Source organism: Ambystoma mexicanum, chromosome 10 (assembly GCF_040938575.1).
Source record: "Ambystoma mexicanum isolate Mex_15411 chromosome 10, UKY_AmexF1_1, whole genome shotgun sequence".
NCBI lineage: Eukaryota > Metazoa > Chordata > Amphibia > Caudata > Ambystomatidae > Ambystoma > Ambystoma mexicanum.
Genome location: NC_090932.1, coordinates 1656174778 through 1656192469, shown reverse-complemented (window position 1 = coordinate 1656192469; position 17692 = coordinate 1656174778). Strand labels below are relative to the sequence as shown.

Here is a 17692-nt window from a genome sequence, read left to right as displayed (position 1 = left end):
TTCCTCCTCCGCCTGTATATGCTTCCCCTGCTCTGTCTCCTTTCCCTCCTCCGCCTGTATATCCTTTCCCTCCTCTGCCTCCTTTCCATCCTCCGCCTGTATATGCTTCCCCTACTCTGCCTCCTTACCTCCTCTGCCTAAATATCCTTCCACTCCTCTGCCTCCTTTCCCTCCTCCGCCTGTATATACTTCCCCTCCTCTGCCACCTTTCCCTCCACTGCCTGTATATCCATCCCCTCCTCTGCCTCCTTTCCCTCCTGTGCCTGTAAATCCTTCCCATGCTCTTTCTACTTTCCCTCCTCCGCCTGTATATCCTTTCCCTCCTCTGCCTCCATTCCCTCCTCCGCCTGTATATCCTTCTCCTCCTCTGCCTCCTTTCCCTCCTCCACCTGTATATCCTTCCCCTCCTCTGTCTCCTTTCCCTCCTCTGCCTGTATATCCTTCCCTCCTCTGCCTCCTGTCCCTCCTCCGTCTGTATATCCTTCCCCTCCTCTGCCTCCTTTCCCACCTCCGCCTGTATATCCTTCCCCTCCTCTGCCTCATTTCCCTCCTCCGCCTGTATATCCTTCCCCACCTCTGTCCCTTTCCCTCCTCTGCCTGTATATCCTTCACCTCCTCTGTCTCCTTTCCCTCCTCCACCTGTATATCCTTCCCCACCTCTGCCCCTTTCCCTCCTCTGCCTGTATATCCTTCACCTCCTCTGTCTCATTTCCCTCCTCCGCCTGTATATCCTTCCCCACCTCTGCCCCTTTCCCTCCTCTGCCTGTATATCCTTCCCCTCCTCTGCCTCCTTTCCCTCCTCTGCCTCTATATCCTTTCCTTTCTCCGCCTGTATATCATTTCTCTACTTTGCCTCCTTTCCCTCCTCCGCCTGTATATCCTTCCCCTCCTCTGCCTCCTTTCCCTCTGCTGCCTGTATATCCTTCTTCTCCTCTGCCCCCTTTCCATCCTCCGCCTGTATATGCTTCCCCTCCTCTGCCTCCTTTCCCTCCTCCGTCTGTATATACTTCCCCTCCTCTGCCTATATATCCTTCCCCTAATCTGCCTCCTTTCCTTCCTCTGCCTGTATATCCCTCCTCTCCTCTGCCTCCTTTCCCTCCTCCGCCTGTATATGCTTCCCCTCCTCTGCCTCCTTTCCCTCCTCTGCCTGTATATCCTTTCCCTCCTCTGCCTCCTTTCCCTCCTCCGCCTGTATATCCTTCCCCTCCTCTCCCTCCTTTCCCTACTGCGCTTGTATATCCTTCCCCTGCTCTTCCTGCTTTCCCTCCTCTGCCTGTATATCCTTCCCCTCCTCTGCCTCCTTTCCCTCCTCCACCTGTATATCCTTTCCTTCCTCCGCCTCCTCTCCCTCCTCCGCCTGTATATCCTTTCCCTCCTTTTCCTCCTTTTCCTCCTCTGCCTGTATATCCTTCTCCTCCTCTGCCTCCTTTCCCCCCTCTGCCTCTATATCCTTCCCCTCCTCTGCCTCCTTTCCCTCCTCCGCCTCTATATCCTTTCCCTCCTCTGCCTCCTTTCCCTCCTCCGCCTGTATATCCTTCCCCTCCTCTGCCTGTATATCCTTCTCTTCCTCTGCCTCCTTTCCCTCCTCTGCCTGTATATGATTCCCCTCCTCTGACCCCTTTCCCTCCTCTGCCTGTATATCCTTCCCCTCCTCTGTATCCTTTCCCTCCTCTGCCTGTTTATCCTTCCCCTCCTCTGCCTCCTGTCCCTCCTCTGCCTGTATATACTTTCCCTCCTCTGCCTACGTTCCCTCCTCCGTCTGTATATCCTTCCCCTCCTCTGCCTCCTTTCCCTCCTCCGCCTATATATGCTTCCCCTCCTCTGCCTCCTTTCCCTCCTCCGTCTGTATATCCTTCCCCTCCTCTGCCTCCTTTCCCTCCTCCACCTGTATATCCTTCTCCTCCTCTGCCTCCTTTCCTTCCTCCGCCTATATATGCTTCCCCTCCTCTGCCTCCTTTCCCTCCTCCGTCTGTATATCCTTCCCCTCCTCTGCCTCCTTTCCCTCCTCCACCTGTATATCCTTCCCTCCTCTGCCTCCTTTCCCTCCTCCGCCTGTATATACTTCCCCTCCTCTGCCCCCTTCTCTCCACTGCCTGTATATCCTTGCCCTCCCCTGCCTCCTTCCCTCCTCCGCCTGCATATCATTTCCCTCCTCTGACTCCTTCTTATTTGACGTCACATCAGCATGAGCAGGTTCCTCGGTATCGCAGCCTTTTATCCTGTGAGGTCTGTGGTGATTGGGTGCCTCCTTCTCCTCATGTAACGTCACAACAGCATGAGCGTGTTCCTCGATTGTGGCCTTTTATTCTGAGGTCTGTGGTGATTGGGTGCCTCCTTCTCCTCATGTGACGTCATAGCCGCATGAGCGTGTTCCTCGATTGTGGCCTGTTATCCTGTGAGGTCTGTGGTGATTGGCTTGTCCTTAGTCTCTGTTTTGCCTGGACGAATCAGTTGCCCTCTTTCATGTGTCCCCTTGCTGCTCGTTTGGATTGCATCAAATCCAGATTTTCTGGAGCACATGCTGTGCTCTGGGTCTGTAAATCAGGGATTTTGCGGCATTTGTGTTTATTTTAGGTGGAGTGGACCCCCCCCCCCCCTTCTTGCATGCTTAATATAATGCATGTGCATCCTTTCCGCCCACTTGGAGCATCTTTTGTGCTTTTTCTGCACTCCTTTTAGAAACTGGTACATCTATTAATGACACATTTGTGGGGCATCTCAGATTTGCCCACTTTTATTTAAGAACTGGGCCGTTGTGTTTTCTGAATACCTAGATTGCCTCATTGGGCCAGAGTCTCCAAAACTAGCGCAAATAAAATAAGCGCAGTGAATGCATTCATTTAATTTGCACTCTTTTCACAAATGATCATGTCACCTTATTCGCAAAGGACACTTAACTGTCAAAGGAGTGCTCCCGACACTAATGGATGACAGGCTCCCAGCAACCAACTAGTTGCTTTGAGCGGGTTTCACTAAAACGGGCCGTTAAAGGGCCCATCTCAGTGAAATGACAGAGAAAAAAAGGATTGCTATCCCCATGTAGGGCTTGAAAATGCTAGTGCGACAGTCGCCGTTTAAGCGGCTGCTCTCGCACACTACAAAACAAATCATGGAAGGGTCAGAAATGACCTTGCCATAATTTGCAGGGCCCCCTGCGCCTGTCCTAAACAGGTACAACTGAAGTCCCTCGTTTTGTGCATTTTAAACACAATTGTTTTGGTGCAAGTGAGGAGGTGCTCCACAGAAAGTTTGTAGAATCTGTCCCATTGTGTTGCCTGCAGGACCAGATGACCCCATTGTGTTACCTACGTTATGGATAGATTCTCAAATGTTTTTTGCCATCTACTGAATTGCGCCACAAAAAGTAGAAGGCCAATTCGCAGGGGCTTCTGCACTTCTGAAAGCACAACCTGAATTAACAAACATGATGCGCTTCTAAATGCATAGAAATGAGGCTCATCGCCGTGCGCCCGTTCTTGCAGGTGGTGCAGGGGAGGTTCAAAACATGACCCGGCCATGATTTCTTCTTCACGTGTGACAGCCGCGGGTTAAACCGTGGCTGTCACACTACCATTCCCACCCCCCCCCCCAAGGAAGCATGGAAATGCCAAATGGGGGAAAGGGGCATCTGAATGAGGGGCATCTAAAACATGCCCATTGAGATGCCTTTTGGGAATGGCCTGATGCTGTTTTTGGCGCAAGTGATGGGATGTGCGAGCCCGTCCACCGTTCCATCGTGAACACAAGATTTGTTGCCTTGAAAGCTGCCCACCTCCGGTGTCCGGATCTAGCTGAAGCTGTGGCCTCTTACATGAGCACTAGTGTGAAAGCCTGTGTGCACGGGCCAGAGTGCAGGCTTTCACTGACACAGTGGGGTCAATATATATCTTAAGGCAACTGCTCCCTCTAGCGGTGACAGCAGTCGAAGACTGCATCAGACAAACATACATCTGGCCTTTTATTATACTGTAGATGTCTAATAGTTATTTTTGGACACTAATAAGGTACAACAAACACACCCTTACCTGGTGTGTTGGTACTGGAGGGAATTTGCCGGAAGCAGATGAAGAATATAAAAGAAAGCGCTGATTGTTGAAGGCCCCAGTGGGAGGACTTAGGGTTTCTGACTGTCCCTGATGAAGAGTGAGAGAGTTCCAAAGATGTGCAGCTTGAACTCAGGAGAAAGATCCACTAGTCCTTGCCCTCAGTGACTTCACACTCTTGGTGACTGGAATGCAGTGGAGGGTTTCCACAGGACACACGGTCACATTTATGGATCCGCAGGCGGAGGTGGACAGCTGAATCCTTTCATTTCCGCAGCTCTGAAATGGAGACCAAATGGAGTCTAGGTAGGGCTTGTTTGTACGCTCTAGTCTAGAAGATATGTAAGCATCGAGAAGCGTGAGAGACTCAACCACAAACAATGAAGTCAATTTGAGTGAAACAGAGAACGAGTGTCCTCAAAAATGAAGTCTTTTAATCTCAGAGGACAGGTTGGAAAGATTTCCCGCAGTAAGCTTTTGGGTTTTTGGTTTGGTTCCCGTCCAGATGAAGCCAGCTTGATTGCATCCAAAGGAGGAGGTGGGTGGGCAAAAGTTACCAGGTTCTGTGCGGGGCTTAAGGCAATGATACCTGGCACACCTAGAGCTCTGGCTCTAGAACCCTTCATTGCAATAGTATCATGATTAGCATTCTGGCTAGAGAAAACGCCCAACCTCCATTAGCTGAGGCTCTACAACTCTAGATGGGCTTCTAAATAGAAATGTGTCGGGATGGGTTGAGCTCGATAGTGACCTTAGTGTTCCCAGTGCCCCCTCGTGATAATACATAAGATCCAAAACCTATTATAACAAGTCCGTCTACCTCCAGGAGTGCCCGAGTCCACAAGGAAATATCCAAATGATGCACCCAACAGAACCAGTCTTAATCCTAAACTTGATGCGTCTTTACCCTCCGAGCTAATAGTACTGAAGTTCCAAGAAATTGGCCAAAGCAACCATTGATAAATGTACTATTCGAAGTGCCTCCCTGTCCTAATGCAAGAACACACACACATGTTCCTTATGTCTTTCAAGATTTACCACAGACCCCTGCAGGATCTGGGATTCCAGAATTCACAGCAGGTCCTGGACCTCAGCTTCAGAATCTAGAGCAGGTCCCTCCCGGACCTTAGCTTTGGGATCCACATCAGGTCCCTTCAGGATCTGGGCTTCATGAACCATGACAGGTCCCTCCCAGACCTTGACGTCACGATTAATGGCAGGTCCCCCCAGAGCTTGGCTTCAGGAAGCACAGCAGGTCCCTCCTGGACCTTGATTTCAGGATCCATGATAGGTCCCTCCTGTACCTTGATGTCAGGATTCAAGACAGAACCCTTCAAGACCTTCACTTCAAGATCCACGACAGGTCCTTCTTGGACCTTGACTTCACAAACCATGACAGGTCCTTCACAGACCTTGACTTCAGGATCCACGGCAGCTCCCTCCCAGATCTTGAATTAACGATTCATGGCAGGTCCCTCTGAAACATTGGCTTCAGGAAGCAAAGCAGGTCCCTCCCGGACCTTGGCTTCAGGATCCATGGCAGCTCCCTCCCAGACCTTGACTTAACGATTTATGGCAGGTCCGTCTGAAACATTGGCTTCAGGAAGCACAGCAGGTCCCTCCTGGACCTTGGCTTCAGGATCCATGACAGGTCCCTCCTGAACCTTGGCTTTAGGATCCATGACAGGTCCCCCCGGACCTTGGCTTCAGGATCCATGACAGGTCCCTCCTGGACCTTGGCTTCAGGACCCACGACAGGTCCCTCCTGGACCTTGGCTTCAGGATCCATGACAGGCCCCTCCTGGCCTTGGCTTCAGGATCCATGGCATGTTCCTCCTGGACCTTGGCTTCAGGAACTATGACAGGTCCCTCCGGACCTTGGCTTTAGGACCCATGACAGGTCCCTCCTGGACCTTGCCTTCAGGATGCATGACAGGTCCATCCTGGACCTTGGCTTCAGGATCCATGACAGGTCCCTCCTGGACCTTGGCTTCAGGACCCACGACAGGTCCCTCCTGGACCTCGGCTTCAGGATCCATGACAGGTCCCTCCTGGCCTTGTCTTCAGGATCCATGACAGGTCCCTCTGGACCTTGGCTTCAGGACCCATTGCAGGTCCCTCATGGACCTTGGCTTCAGGATCCAATGCATGTTTCTCCTGGACCTTGGCTTCAGGATCCATGACAGGTCCCTCCTGGCCTTGTCTTCAGGATCCATGACAGGTCCCTCTGGACCTTGGCTTCAGGACCCATGACAGGTCCCTCATGGACCTTGGCTTCAGGATCCAATGCATGTTCCTCCTGGACCTTGGCTTCAGGAACCATGACAAGTCCCTCCGGACCTTGGCTTCAGGATCCACAACAGGTCCCTCATGGACGTTGGCTTCAGGATACACCACAGGTCCCTGATGGACCTTGTGCTTCAGGATACACCACAGGTCCCTCCTGGATCTTGACTTCACGATTCATAGCATGCCTCTTACCTAGGTCCCAGCATTCACTACAGGCCCCTGTCCTAGACCTCAGCTTACAGGATTCTCAGTAGGCCTTGCTAAGTCTCATATTACAGCATTCAGAACTGGCCTCTCTCCTAGGCATCAGGTTACAGAGCTCACATTAGGCCTTTCTCATTGGCCTCTGGTTCAGTCTTCACAGTAGGCCTCTCTCCTAGACCTCGGCCCCTCCTGCCAAGGCCCAGACTTTCTATCATATCTTGCCAGAGGTCACTGGTGGAAAGCCATGGCTTTGGATTTTCATTTCCCCCAAGGAGTTGACAGGGCTTCCAGGGCTCAGCAGCTATCCACCTCACCAGCTTGGACAGTCTTCCTCCAGGCAGCCCTCCTTCTAGGAGTCCTCACTCGAGTGTCCTCTCCTTGAATCAAGGGAGAAAAAGCAACTACGCCTGCTTCCTCCGGGTCCAAGACCCTGAGGAACTTTTCTGGCTCCTCTTACAGCCATGAGCCCTTGGTTCAAGTGACTCTGATTGGCTCCTTCCAAGGTTCCTTAGTCTCCCTCTCTGGGATTGTCCAGGCTCAGTGGTAATCTCACTTTCTCCCACTATCTCCCTACTGATTTGTTCTTGGTATTGCCCAATGGTTGTACTGATTTATTCTTCCCTCACCTGCAATTGAGAGGTTTCTATAGTGTCTGTGGCGTGAAACTCCATCTTGGAATTCCCTCGATCTATAAAAGCAGCTCCACAACGTTTGGCATTCTCTTTTGGTGGGTGCAGTGCTTCCGTAGTTTGGGTGTTACCATACCTGGTCGACGAGCGCCCCACTGCTTGCCTCTTTATACCGGCACATTCCCCTGCAGTGTATTCTGAAGTTGGAGTTCCCAGGTGGGGTACTGAACAAGATGTGGCTTTCGGCCAAGCTACCATGTTTCTCTGGGAGCCTTAGGGCCAGATTACAATCCTTTGCCCCATGTATTTGCAGGCCCGTCTCCTCTCCACTATACGTGGGCTGCTGGGAAATGTACCCCATTTTAGCAGAGTTTAGAGATACAGGCTCAGGGAATAAACTGAGCACCCTCTCTAATTACCCTTTGACACCACATCTGGGTAAAACTCATACTGCGTGTCTCACTCCCGCGATAGAGGAGTGTGCGGAGTTCCTCCAACTCACCACAGTAGGTACATGACAATGTGAGTGTCATCTGGGTAGGAAAGCCAGATGCCCTCTGCCAGCTGTGATGCCCCCACTCATCAAGCTGTATGGCTTTCTATGATATCGATCATTAGAGCCCTCAATTGATGATCTACAATTTCAACTAATTCCAACTATCGAAGGTCGAATGTTCTGATTTACAGACTCCCAGACAGAGGAGAGACATGATAATACTGTACCTGGGGGTTTCCCCCGGAGATTGTAAACCCTCTTCCACTTTGTTGCCTGTAGCGGAGCGCGCAACACAGCAGTGTTCTCATAAGTGTTGAGGTCCTTCTGAGCGGCAATGCTATTTCAGTGTTGGGTGTACAGCCTTGACCTCAAACATTTAGCCTTTAATATCATACAATAAAATAAGCACAGCAAGGTTCCTTGTCTTTTCATTCATTTCACTCCAAACGAATTCCCTTTGGTTATAATTTTCGAATAACCAGACGCCCTCGGGAGAGGGACAGGTCTGGAGGATGCCTATTGATTCCGCTCTATGCCATTTTCCTCTGTCGATGGCGGCTTCATCCGTTATCTCTCCGCCTTTATCTCCACCGCTCAGATCAGCTTGGACGCCATCCAGCAGCGCAAGCTTGAAGGACCACAAATTAATGTCTGTCTCGTTGCTGCCTTTCTCCTCCGCGCGCCCCGCTGTGGGCGCCTCATAATGCCGTGGCGGTGTTCCCAGCGCTTATGAATATTGTCTGCTCAATGCTAATTCACTCCACCTGCCTTGCTCATCTTGGCCGCGCAGCCGCGCCGACTCGACACTCCAAAAGCCTCAAGCATCACTTGAGTGCTTGATGAAATGTGAGGTTTTATTGAAAATATATCAAGGGTGGACTCGCTTGGGTACCTCGGGCTCTCTGTTCTTGGTGCAGTCCTCATTATCCAATGTTACTCTCTCTTTTGCTCAAGGGGGATCCTCAGCCGCGACTCCCCTTCCCTGGACATGCTGTCCTCCAGCAACTATCCACCCAAGCCATGCGCAGTGCCAGTAGTCAATTTCTAATGAGGGACAAGTGATTTGGTCGAGATTGTTGTGTTGAATTCGAATTTGTTGATTTATTTTGGTTTTTTTGTTTTACATTTGGCCACAAATATATGCGGGAGGAGATCTCCCAAAGACCTTCCACCCCCGACTGCTCCCGATCTTGATTTTCATGATTACCCATCCCCCCTCAAATATATTTTCGGCCAAATTCGATTAGAAAAATTCAACGAAATCTCCTACGTTGTAATCTTCCTATCCCGGCACCAAGCACACTTGTACAGTGCACCTTGACATGCAAGAACATCACACATGAAAAAATTGATCCGATTCAATTTCAACTTTCATAAAGTGGGAGGAAAAGTGGGGACTTTAGTGTGGCCCATCTTGGGTTTTTCCAAAAATGGACAGTGATGGCAACCTAGCGGCCCTAAATTTGCAAGAGCTGACTAAACTCCCAAATGAAGACCGATGCACACCAGTCGTGCAATCATCATTTAGGAGCTTAAAAGGTGGAATGATACAAGATCTCACAGCACAGAGTCGGCCTCATTCTGCAACAAGCCACCTACCCCATGTGGAACATTTAGTACCGGACCATAGATCCTTGGTGCTGTAACAATACACCCTGATTCTTCAGAAATAAAAGGGGAGCTGGAAGAATGGTAGAACCCTGGCATACGCTTGTGCCACCTTGTCAAATTACCGCTCCCCATTTCCGTTACAAGTGTGGAAAACAATCGGAGGTTTAGGGAACTCGCAAAGATCCGGATTTCAAACAGGTTTCCAAGGTTATGTGTGCTTTTACCAAAGGTAAATTCAGAGTGGTAAATTTCACCAAAGTCAAAATACTGAATTGTTTTTTGAATTTTTTCATTTGGGGGGATCCCCCCAAGCCCACCATTTTTCTATCCTTTTTACCCCACACCAACCCCATCCGCAACCATTTTAACCCATTATCCCACTACCATATATATATATTTGATTACAATTATCAATATTTTTACGGTATTTTGGGTTTCAGTAAAACGTACCACTCTGATTTATTTTCATAAAATGACTGGGTATCGTTTCAACACTTTAGATGTAGCGTTGGTGCCTTCCTCATGACCCCACCCTACGGTTCGGCTACCTCACGCACGCATTTGAATTGGGTCTTCACCCCCACCACCTTGCACAAGGTTTCACTACCAACTCCAGCTATCGGCAGTGCCGCTGAAGCCCTCTTCTCTGGATTCAGCCGACTTCTCTGCCAAGGTTTGGCTGGTCTTTGCCTTTCCATCAACCTCGTCACCTCTACCGGCACGTGCAGGTTTCCTGAAATCTCATGACTGATGAAGAAATGTGTCTGCCTTCCCTGGGTCTTCCTGGTTCTTGGAACTCTCGAATACAGCCCCATTGCTTCCTACCGATCACCTGCCCCCTTGCACTTACCAGATCTGATTGGCCAAGGACCGAGAACATTCTGCTGCCCCGCCCCATTTTCCTTGAGGTGCCACAAAGTGGGTCTGTTGGAAATGGGTGCCAGACAAATTCACAATAAATAAAAGAAAGAGGGTCGCGTCCACGATCCCTATTTCCATGGTTATGGACCGAACCGGTGCTGGAACTACAAGAAGCTCTGTGGGTGGAGCCAATGAAGATGAAGAGTTTGGAACTAGCTCTTTGGTGCAAGCCACTCTGGAACCTATTCTTAGAATTAAACTGAGGCCTGCAGTTTGATGAGCCCAGCAAAATTCCAAAGTGATGGCCAGAAGGCCTTGAATGCACCATAACCTCTGGCATTGGTCTAAGCAGGCTTCCAGATCATGGTTCTTCAGCTTGCCATGCCATGGTAGGACCATGTGCAAGCCAGGCTTGGTAACACCTCAATATCGGCCACTCTGTCCAAACTGCTTGGTCACATCCCCTTGTGTGGAAGGGATGTGACCAAACACTTGGGAGGTCTCAGGCAACGCCAGACAGGGGTGTTGCTAGGTCTGGAAAAGTTCCAAGGCTATGCTCATTTTGGGACTGTCAGGACTGGGGGCTAGCTAGCCTTTTTGGTTGTAACTCCTGACCTTCTATCTGGGGCTACAACCAAAAGACCTGGGGCTAAAGGCACCTCAGCCCCCCCACCTAGCAACGCCTCTGGTCCCCAGATATGCGTCAGCTGCAGTGGGCGTCATCAGGGAGGCGTCGCTTGGGTCTGTGGACACAGTAGACTCTGGACCAGCATCTGGGCACACCTCAAGGTTAATGGCTGGAAGGTTCTCTATTACTCGTAGTCTCCAAAATTACTCAGGGCAACCTCCCAATTCTGCTGTCACTCTTAAGTGGAAGCTGCAGCGGTCACTCTTTCTATCAAGGTGACGGCAGAACTGACCAATAGAAAACGGCTAATGCATGACATGAAATGAAAGGCCTATACTAACGACCAAACAACACATGAGCACTACCAGAATTGTTGAAAGTGCAGTAAGGAAGGTAAAGCACTGGTGTGGATGCGGGATCCCCCTTTTCTCGCTTTGCTGCCCCTTCCTCCGTTTCGGACCCCACATAAACTCTCCAATTTGCTGTCTGTAATACGTCCAACACAGAATGATGTCTTAAAAAAGAAAAAAATCTCCACCCCCACAGAAATGCATGGGTCAAGCCACCGCGCCCCTGCTTCTCAAACACTGCTGCCCAACTTTAACGCCACTGGTGGTTGGTCGGGCAGTCAGTGGGGAAGGCATCATATCTCAGTCATTGGGTGCCCAAAATGTGGGCACTTAAGCTGATTTTTAAGAAATATAACATTCCTGCTCGATGGGGCACAAACCAACCCTCCTAGACTTAGGAAAGTGGGACATTATCCTTGAAGCGGATGGTGTAGTCCAGAAAAGCAGTCCCCTCTTGTAATTATCACACTCTCACTGGAGCCCTCCTCCCCAAAGCAGGGGTCTAGTCTTAAAATAAAAGAAAGACTCATGAACATACCAATTGAAAGTGGTGTCACCAGAAATTAGCATAGCAAGGCGTCTTCTGAAAAAAGTAGGGGAACTTCTGAAAAAAGTGGGGAGACTGCGTCCATCCGCGTGTTCGCTCGACTCGAGCCCTGCCCCCAAGTCACAGGAAATGCGCTGTGCTCTCCCTCGCTTATGCTGCACACACCCGGCCTCGGCCCAGAGCTGACGGCTCTGCAAGGGCGGTGCACAGTCTTCCTCTGTTTTAATCTGTTAATTGATCAAGGAAGAGCTGAGACGTATTGCAATGCCTGGAGCAGTAGAGCCTGTCAAGAGAGGTGATGGAGAGGGAGACAGGAGAAGCGACAGTCAGGCCACGGCGCGCCATTGGAGGGATCGGACCAGTTAGAGAAAAGGACTGGAATCGCTGGAATAATGAATCGCCTTGTATGCAGTCCACGGGCCTGTACTGTGAGGCGCGCAAGACAAGGGATTAATTGGGCATTTCATAGCTAATTGAAACTGATTGACCTGCTGGTTATGGATCACGTGTCACTGAACCTGAACGTGGGTCCCTCTGCAGTGTCAGGTCCCTCTTCAATCGCGGACAAGTAAGAAACGCCTCTTTGGGAACGCTTGCTCTTCATCACATAGAGCATGGGTAAGGCCCCATGTGCGGCCTACACAAGGATGCTACAACTAACCCTACAACTTCAAAAGAAAGTGAATACCTCAGTGGTGCTGTCAATGGTACCACAATGCTGCAGGAGAAGGCCCAGGATCCTCTGAGTTCAACAGAACCAGACACCCTGGATCCTCTGCGCTCAACAGAACCAGGGACCCACGGTCGTCCCGGGAGGATAGCTCAGTGGCAACGTGCTCGCCTTGGAAGCAAGACCACACGGAGCAACACAGGTTCGATCTCCGGGTCCGCGCTTAGAAACCTTTGGGTATTAAGCGCGTTGTAAATACGCAACTTAGACAAAACTCCTGTAACAGTGCCTTGATGCCCCCAGGCTGTGTGAGTGCTTTAAAAATGCAAACAATAAATAAATAAATAGCTTCCAATAACCAACCTTCACACTCAATTGGCAACTCATCCCACTCCCTCTTCGCACCCTACACTACATACGCCAACCAGCCGCTGTACACGCAGCAGGGTTCCGGATGCTAGAACCAGCACTCACAGGGTGTAAATCAGTGGTACATAACAAACAACAATGGAGCCTCCCCTAGGACAACAAAAATACCAGGTGCCCTAACCCAACACACCGGAAATCTCACTCTCACACGAATAACAGGCACTTCTGATTGTCATGCCTTAATGCCTCTGGTTTCCTATACTAACTTCAACTCCCCCCACCATTTGCAGAACCAAGCACCAAGAGGCTCCCAAAAAGGCATAAGAGGTGCTATACTAGGTCTAAAGATAGTATATTACACACCCATACACAACTACATACAAAAGATCATGAACAGAGTGACTGCAAGCTTTTGCAGTCTCACACGTTCATTTAGCAAAAATATAATATTTTCTTTATTTTTACATTCAGTTCATATAATTGAAAATACAGACAGTTAATTGCAAATTCATAACACCTATCATGTCTACAACAAATATATTCACACACCACTATCTATACATATACACTAAATATCCCACAAAAGGCGAAGTCATATCTAATACAAACAAAACTACTCACTGTTGGGGCTAAAGACTAATAGCATATATTGGCGTGTTGTTATACACCCATAACTACTACCAAGTGTGTCTATTTTTGTTATATCTTTATAGTCGACACGTGTTTCAGCTGGTTAGGTGAGCTTTAGTAATGCTCAATGTTGATCCGGTCTTCTTCAGGACTGAAATGGATTGTACATTTTACACTACTTCTTTATCGTCTTGTATTCAAAGGTGTCTATAATGAAAAAAATATAGACTTAATTAGGGAATTGTGCTCTGCCATCACATCTCTCATCACATATAATTTTATCCATCACTGAATTCAAAACCAAACTGCATACCAAGCCTTGGCACACTTAATGCTGTCTGAAATGCACACATGCCGTTGATCTTGCAGAAATCACCTCTCGGGGCTCCATGACTTCTGGTCAGTTTTAGGGCAACTATGGGTAATTAAAGCAGGTTTGGAGATTGGGGCAGTATTTTCAGACCTACCTGCTCATTTTCTTTCAATTTTTCTGATGATTTGGGAATTGTTTGCAATTCACCAAAACTGCCAAAAGTGAAGGGACTCCAAACTTTAGGCTTCTGATCCAAAACCAGACACCTCACACATTCTTTCGCCAAGTGTGATGTTTGTTTTTACACACTCCATACATAGGCTGCAACTTTTGCCTTTGCCAGTGCTGGACTTCTGGGCTGCTGTTCTGGGCAGGGTCACCCGGAGGGCAGGAAATCACACATTGTGAAGGATCTTGGGAGAAGGTCGGTGTGGAGTTCTGAGTGCTTGCTTCTGCCCTGAAGCAATCGATGCCCATGTCAGTCCATTTCGCCTCTCCCTGGCTCTGCACAGAATAGAGCTTTCCGGGCTCATGGTTTGCAAGGTCCATCCTTAGCCAAGAATCAAAGCTGGATAACCCCCCCCGCCCCTCAGGTTCTGAGAGGTTTGGTTTAACCTGATGGATATCGCTTTTTAAAATGTATTTTCATATGATATTGATAAGTTCTGAACCTGAAACACATATTTTGGAATATTATTTCAGTTCGGGCATTCCAAATCCCTGAAAGAGATATGTGAATATGTCATCTTCTAGTTTAATTTCTCGTATATCGCACACAGCTTAAAATGCATTGGTTCTAGGGGTTCTCGAAGATAGAATCGTAGGGCGAGCGGCCAGGAGATGGGATGTGGGGTGTTGCGAGAAGGGTGGGGGGGGGTGAGAAGAACATGGAGGAACACCTGACCAGGAAAGGGGTAGAGGGAGAGAGAAGATGATGTTGGTCTGTAATGGCCCACCAGCTTGAGCCAATGCTCGGGCTGTGGGCCGTTACCGACCATCTCCGTCCCCCTGAGCGGGCATGAAAGCCATTCGCACCCTGGGGATCATCGGGTGCGAACGACTTTCATTATTTTTCCTCAGTAAAAAAAAAGAAAAAGGCCGTCGGCATATGGCAAAGGCACTAAGTCCCTTTTCCATGTCTATGGCAGCTGGGAGATGGGAGGAGCGGCAGGACCGGAGCACAGACCTCTGGTCCCACAGATAAGCGGGGATGGAGGGAGGGTGTGGGAAAGGGGATCGAGTGATTTCTGGGGGAGGGTGGAGTATGGCAGGTCACAAGGAGAGACTACCTCTTGCCTCCCCACATTAACAAAACAAAATAAAATGGTGCCACCTGGGAACGGCCCCGGGTGGCTGGAACAGCGGGTTGGCAATGTGTACCTGATTGGCTGAGTGCCCTTTCCGGGTGCGATCAAGTATACTAATGAAGTGGTACTAACAAGTTTCCACTGAAAATAATGAAGGTGAAAATGAAGAAAGCAAAAACATCCCAACTTTATTATCTATTAAAAAAATCATAAACTACATCAAAATGAAAAAGGAGGAACCCTGGCCTGGATCCGTAGCTTTTATGTGAGGCGAGCAGAAGGGGGTTCAAATAGTGGTTAGTGTTCCCACATTTATAAAGTACACCTTCAAAGCTGGAAAAGGGTATAAGGGGGTGATGGGTTTAGCTGACGGTGCTACGGGGATTTTATCAGCGCTGCTAGATCAATAGGCAATCAAAAACACATTTTTAAAATGTATAGATATTATTTGTAAAGAATTTTCTTTTTTTCTGAAAACATGTGAAATAAAGCATTCAGTTATTTTTGACTTTTGTCATTTAAAATGTCTTTATTTATACTTTAAGTGTAAAATTAGTTATTTCTACCTCTTCATTTTCAATCCAGAATAACAACACCCGGGACATATTATAACACAGAAGCAGGTGAGCAGACAGGTTTCGATCGTTGCTCGTCGAGAGTCAGAGGGGCAGTTTGCGGGATGTGGTAGGGCAGGAGGTGCCGCAGTACGGGAGCAGAGAGCGAGACAGTCCTGCCTCTTCGATTGTTACGCTTTTATTGCGATTCCTGAGTGGTTGCTGGCTGGCCCATTGCAGGACTTTACTGGGGAGATTCCTCTGGGGCTTGCCGTGATTGTTTCCTAGAACTAACCCATTCATGGAACCTTTGACTGTTCCTTGATTCTGGCGAAAAGAACCAGTGGCTGTGTGTCGTCAGATTACTCTTTGGGCAGCATTACGAGTTTGGCGGTGTGGTAATTAATGGTGGCAATGCACTGCACTACCACACTGCTGAACTACAGGTTTGGAAGAAAGGCAGAGGAAACACCTCCAGCAGAATACTGAAGGAAATTCCTCTGCCTTACTGCCTAAAAACAGTCAATACCGCGAGTGGCAATACCACGAAATCCCCACTGAGTTCTATGAACTCCAATTAATGGGGACTAACACTGCTGCCACCACTAGAAATCCGGTGGTAACACTGCTGATGGTAATACCACTGTGGTAATACTGCCAGACCAAGTGGTGGTAACCATAATACCGTTTGGTGGTATCTCAGTGGTATTACCGCTGAGATACCACCAAATCATAATGAAGCTGTTTGTCCAGCACAAGCAGATCGTGGATTCCATGGAAACCAGGCCAATGCCAGTCGTGAGATAATAATTGAGGCCGCAGGGATGGGCGTCCGAGCGAATGTCCCATCTCCAGTTGTTGTGAACTGGCATCTGCTGGCAATTCCTTCCCTCTGCATTTTCTTCCATTCACCAACTGACAACAACCATCTCAAGTTCGGCAGTGTGGCCAAAAACTGGTAAAAATTATTCAGTGGTAATGGAGTTACCACTTAATTATCTCCACATTACCACACCACTGAACTATGGGTTTAGAGTTAAGGTGGAAGGAAAGCCACCAGCAGAATGTTGGGGGTAATTCCTTCACTTATAGGCCAAATTGGTGGAGTTACCTGCCGGAGGAATTACCGCCAGTGGTAAATCCTCCCAAAATCCCCATTGGAGTCCTATGAACGCCAATAAATGGGGACTAATACCGCTTACCACAACTTGTAATCGGGCTGTAATTCTGTCGGACCAAGTGGTGGTAACAGTAAATCCATTTGGGAGTATCTCAGCAGATTTACGGCGGAGATACCCCCAAACTTGTAATGAGGCCCAGTGTCTGGAGCAGAAATCCTTTGTGTTGAATGATACATTTGATTTGGGCCAACGCATTCCGTTTCCCGCCACTCCCCGAGCCCACTTAAAGCCTTTAGTAGCAGGGGCGCCGAGTACGCGGGGGCTCCAGGGCCTGGGCACCCCCCGGCAGAATGAAGTCGGGGCTGAGCCCCCCCCAGCCGTAGAGAAGAGACGCAGTATGGATGGACCTTTGTTCCATTCATACTGTGTCTTTCTCTGGCGGCCCGGGTGAAAGCCGGGTAAAAAACGATGTTCAAAAATTGAGAGACAGATGCAAAGCAAGTCTGTCCCTCAATTTATAAAATCGTTTTGGGTTGGGTGTATTTGTACATCTGTGCACCCCTCTTGGCAAGAGGGGTGCACAGATGTAGATGTACACCCAACCCAAAAACGATTTTTAGAAATGGAGGCAGTGATGCAAAGCAAGTCTGTGCCTCAATTTCTAAAATCGTTTTGGGTTGGGTGTATTTGTACATCTGTGCACCCCTCTTGTAAAGAGGGGTGCACAGATGTAGATGTACACACAACCCAAAGCGATTTTTAGAAATGGAGGCACAGATGCACAACAAGTCCCTTGGCAACAGGGCTTCTACAATTGTAATACTATGCTTTCGTTGAGGCAATACTAGTTCATCTTAGTGGGGCTGCTATACTTTTGATCGGACATCAGCACTTCTCATTTGGGCTGCTACACTCTTACTGACAAGGCCCCAGCACTTCTCAGCAGATGCATTTATTTTAATTATAATTGGTTATTTATAAAGCACGTAATACCCAGAGGTTTCTAAGCGCAGACATAGGGATCAAACCTGTGTTGCGCAGACCAAGGGAGCGAACCTGTGTTGCTCCAT

General features: G+C 48.9%; 1 long non-coding RNA gene across 2 annotated transcripts in view; it reads right to left on the bottom strand.

Annotated features, from left to right (window-relative positions):
* Positions 1-13169: 13169 nt before the first annotated feature.
* Positions 13170-17692, bottom strand: part of LOC138493380 (uncharacterized) — a 214897-nt gene continuing 210374 nt past the window's right edge. For both annotated transcript variants that reach the window (XR_011276409.1, XR_011276410.1), the window contains one exon: positions 13170-13534. This is a non-coding gene — a long non-coding RNA (uncharacterized lncRNA). The remainder of the gene's footprint in view (positions 13535-17692) is intronic.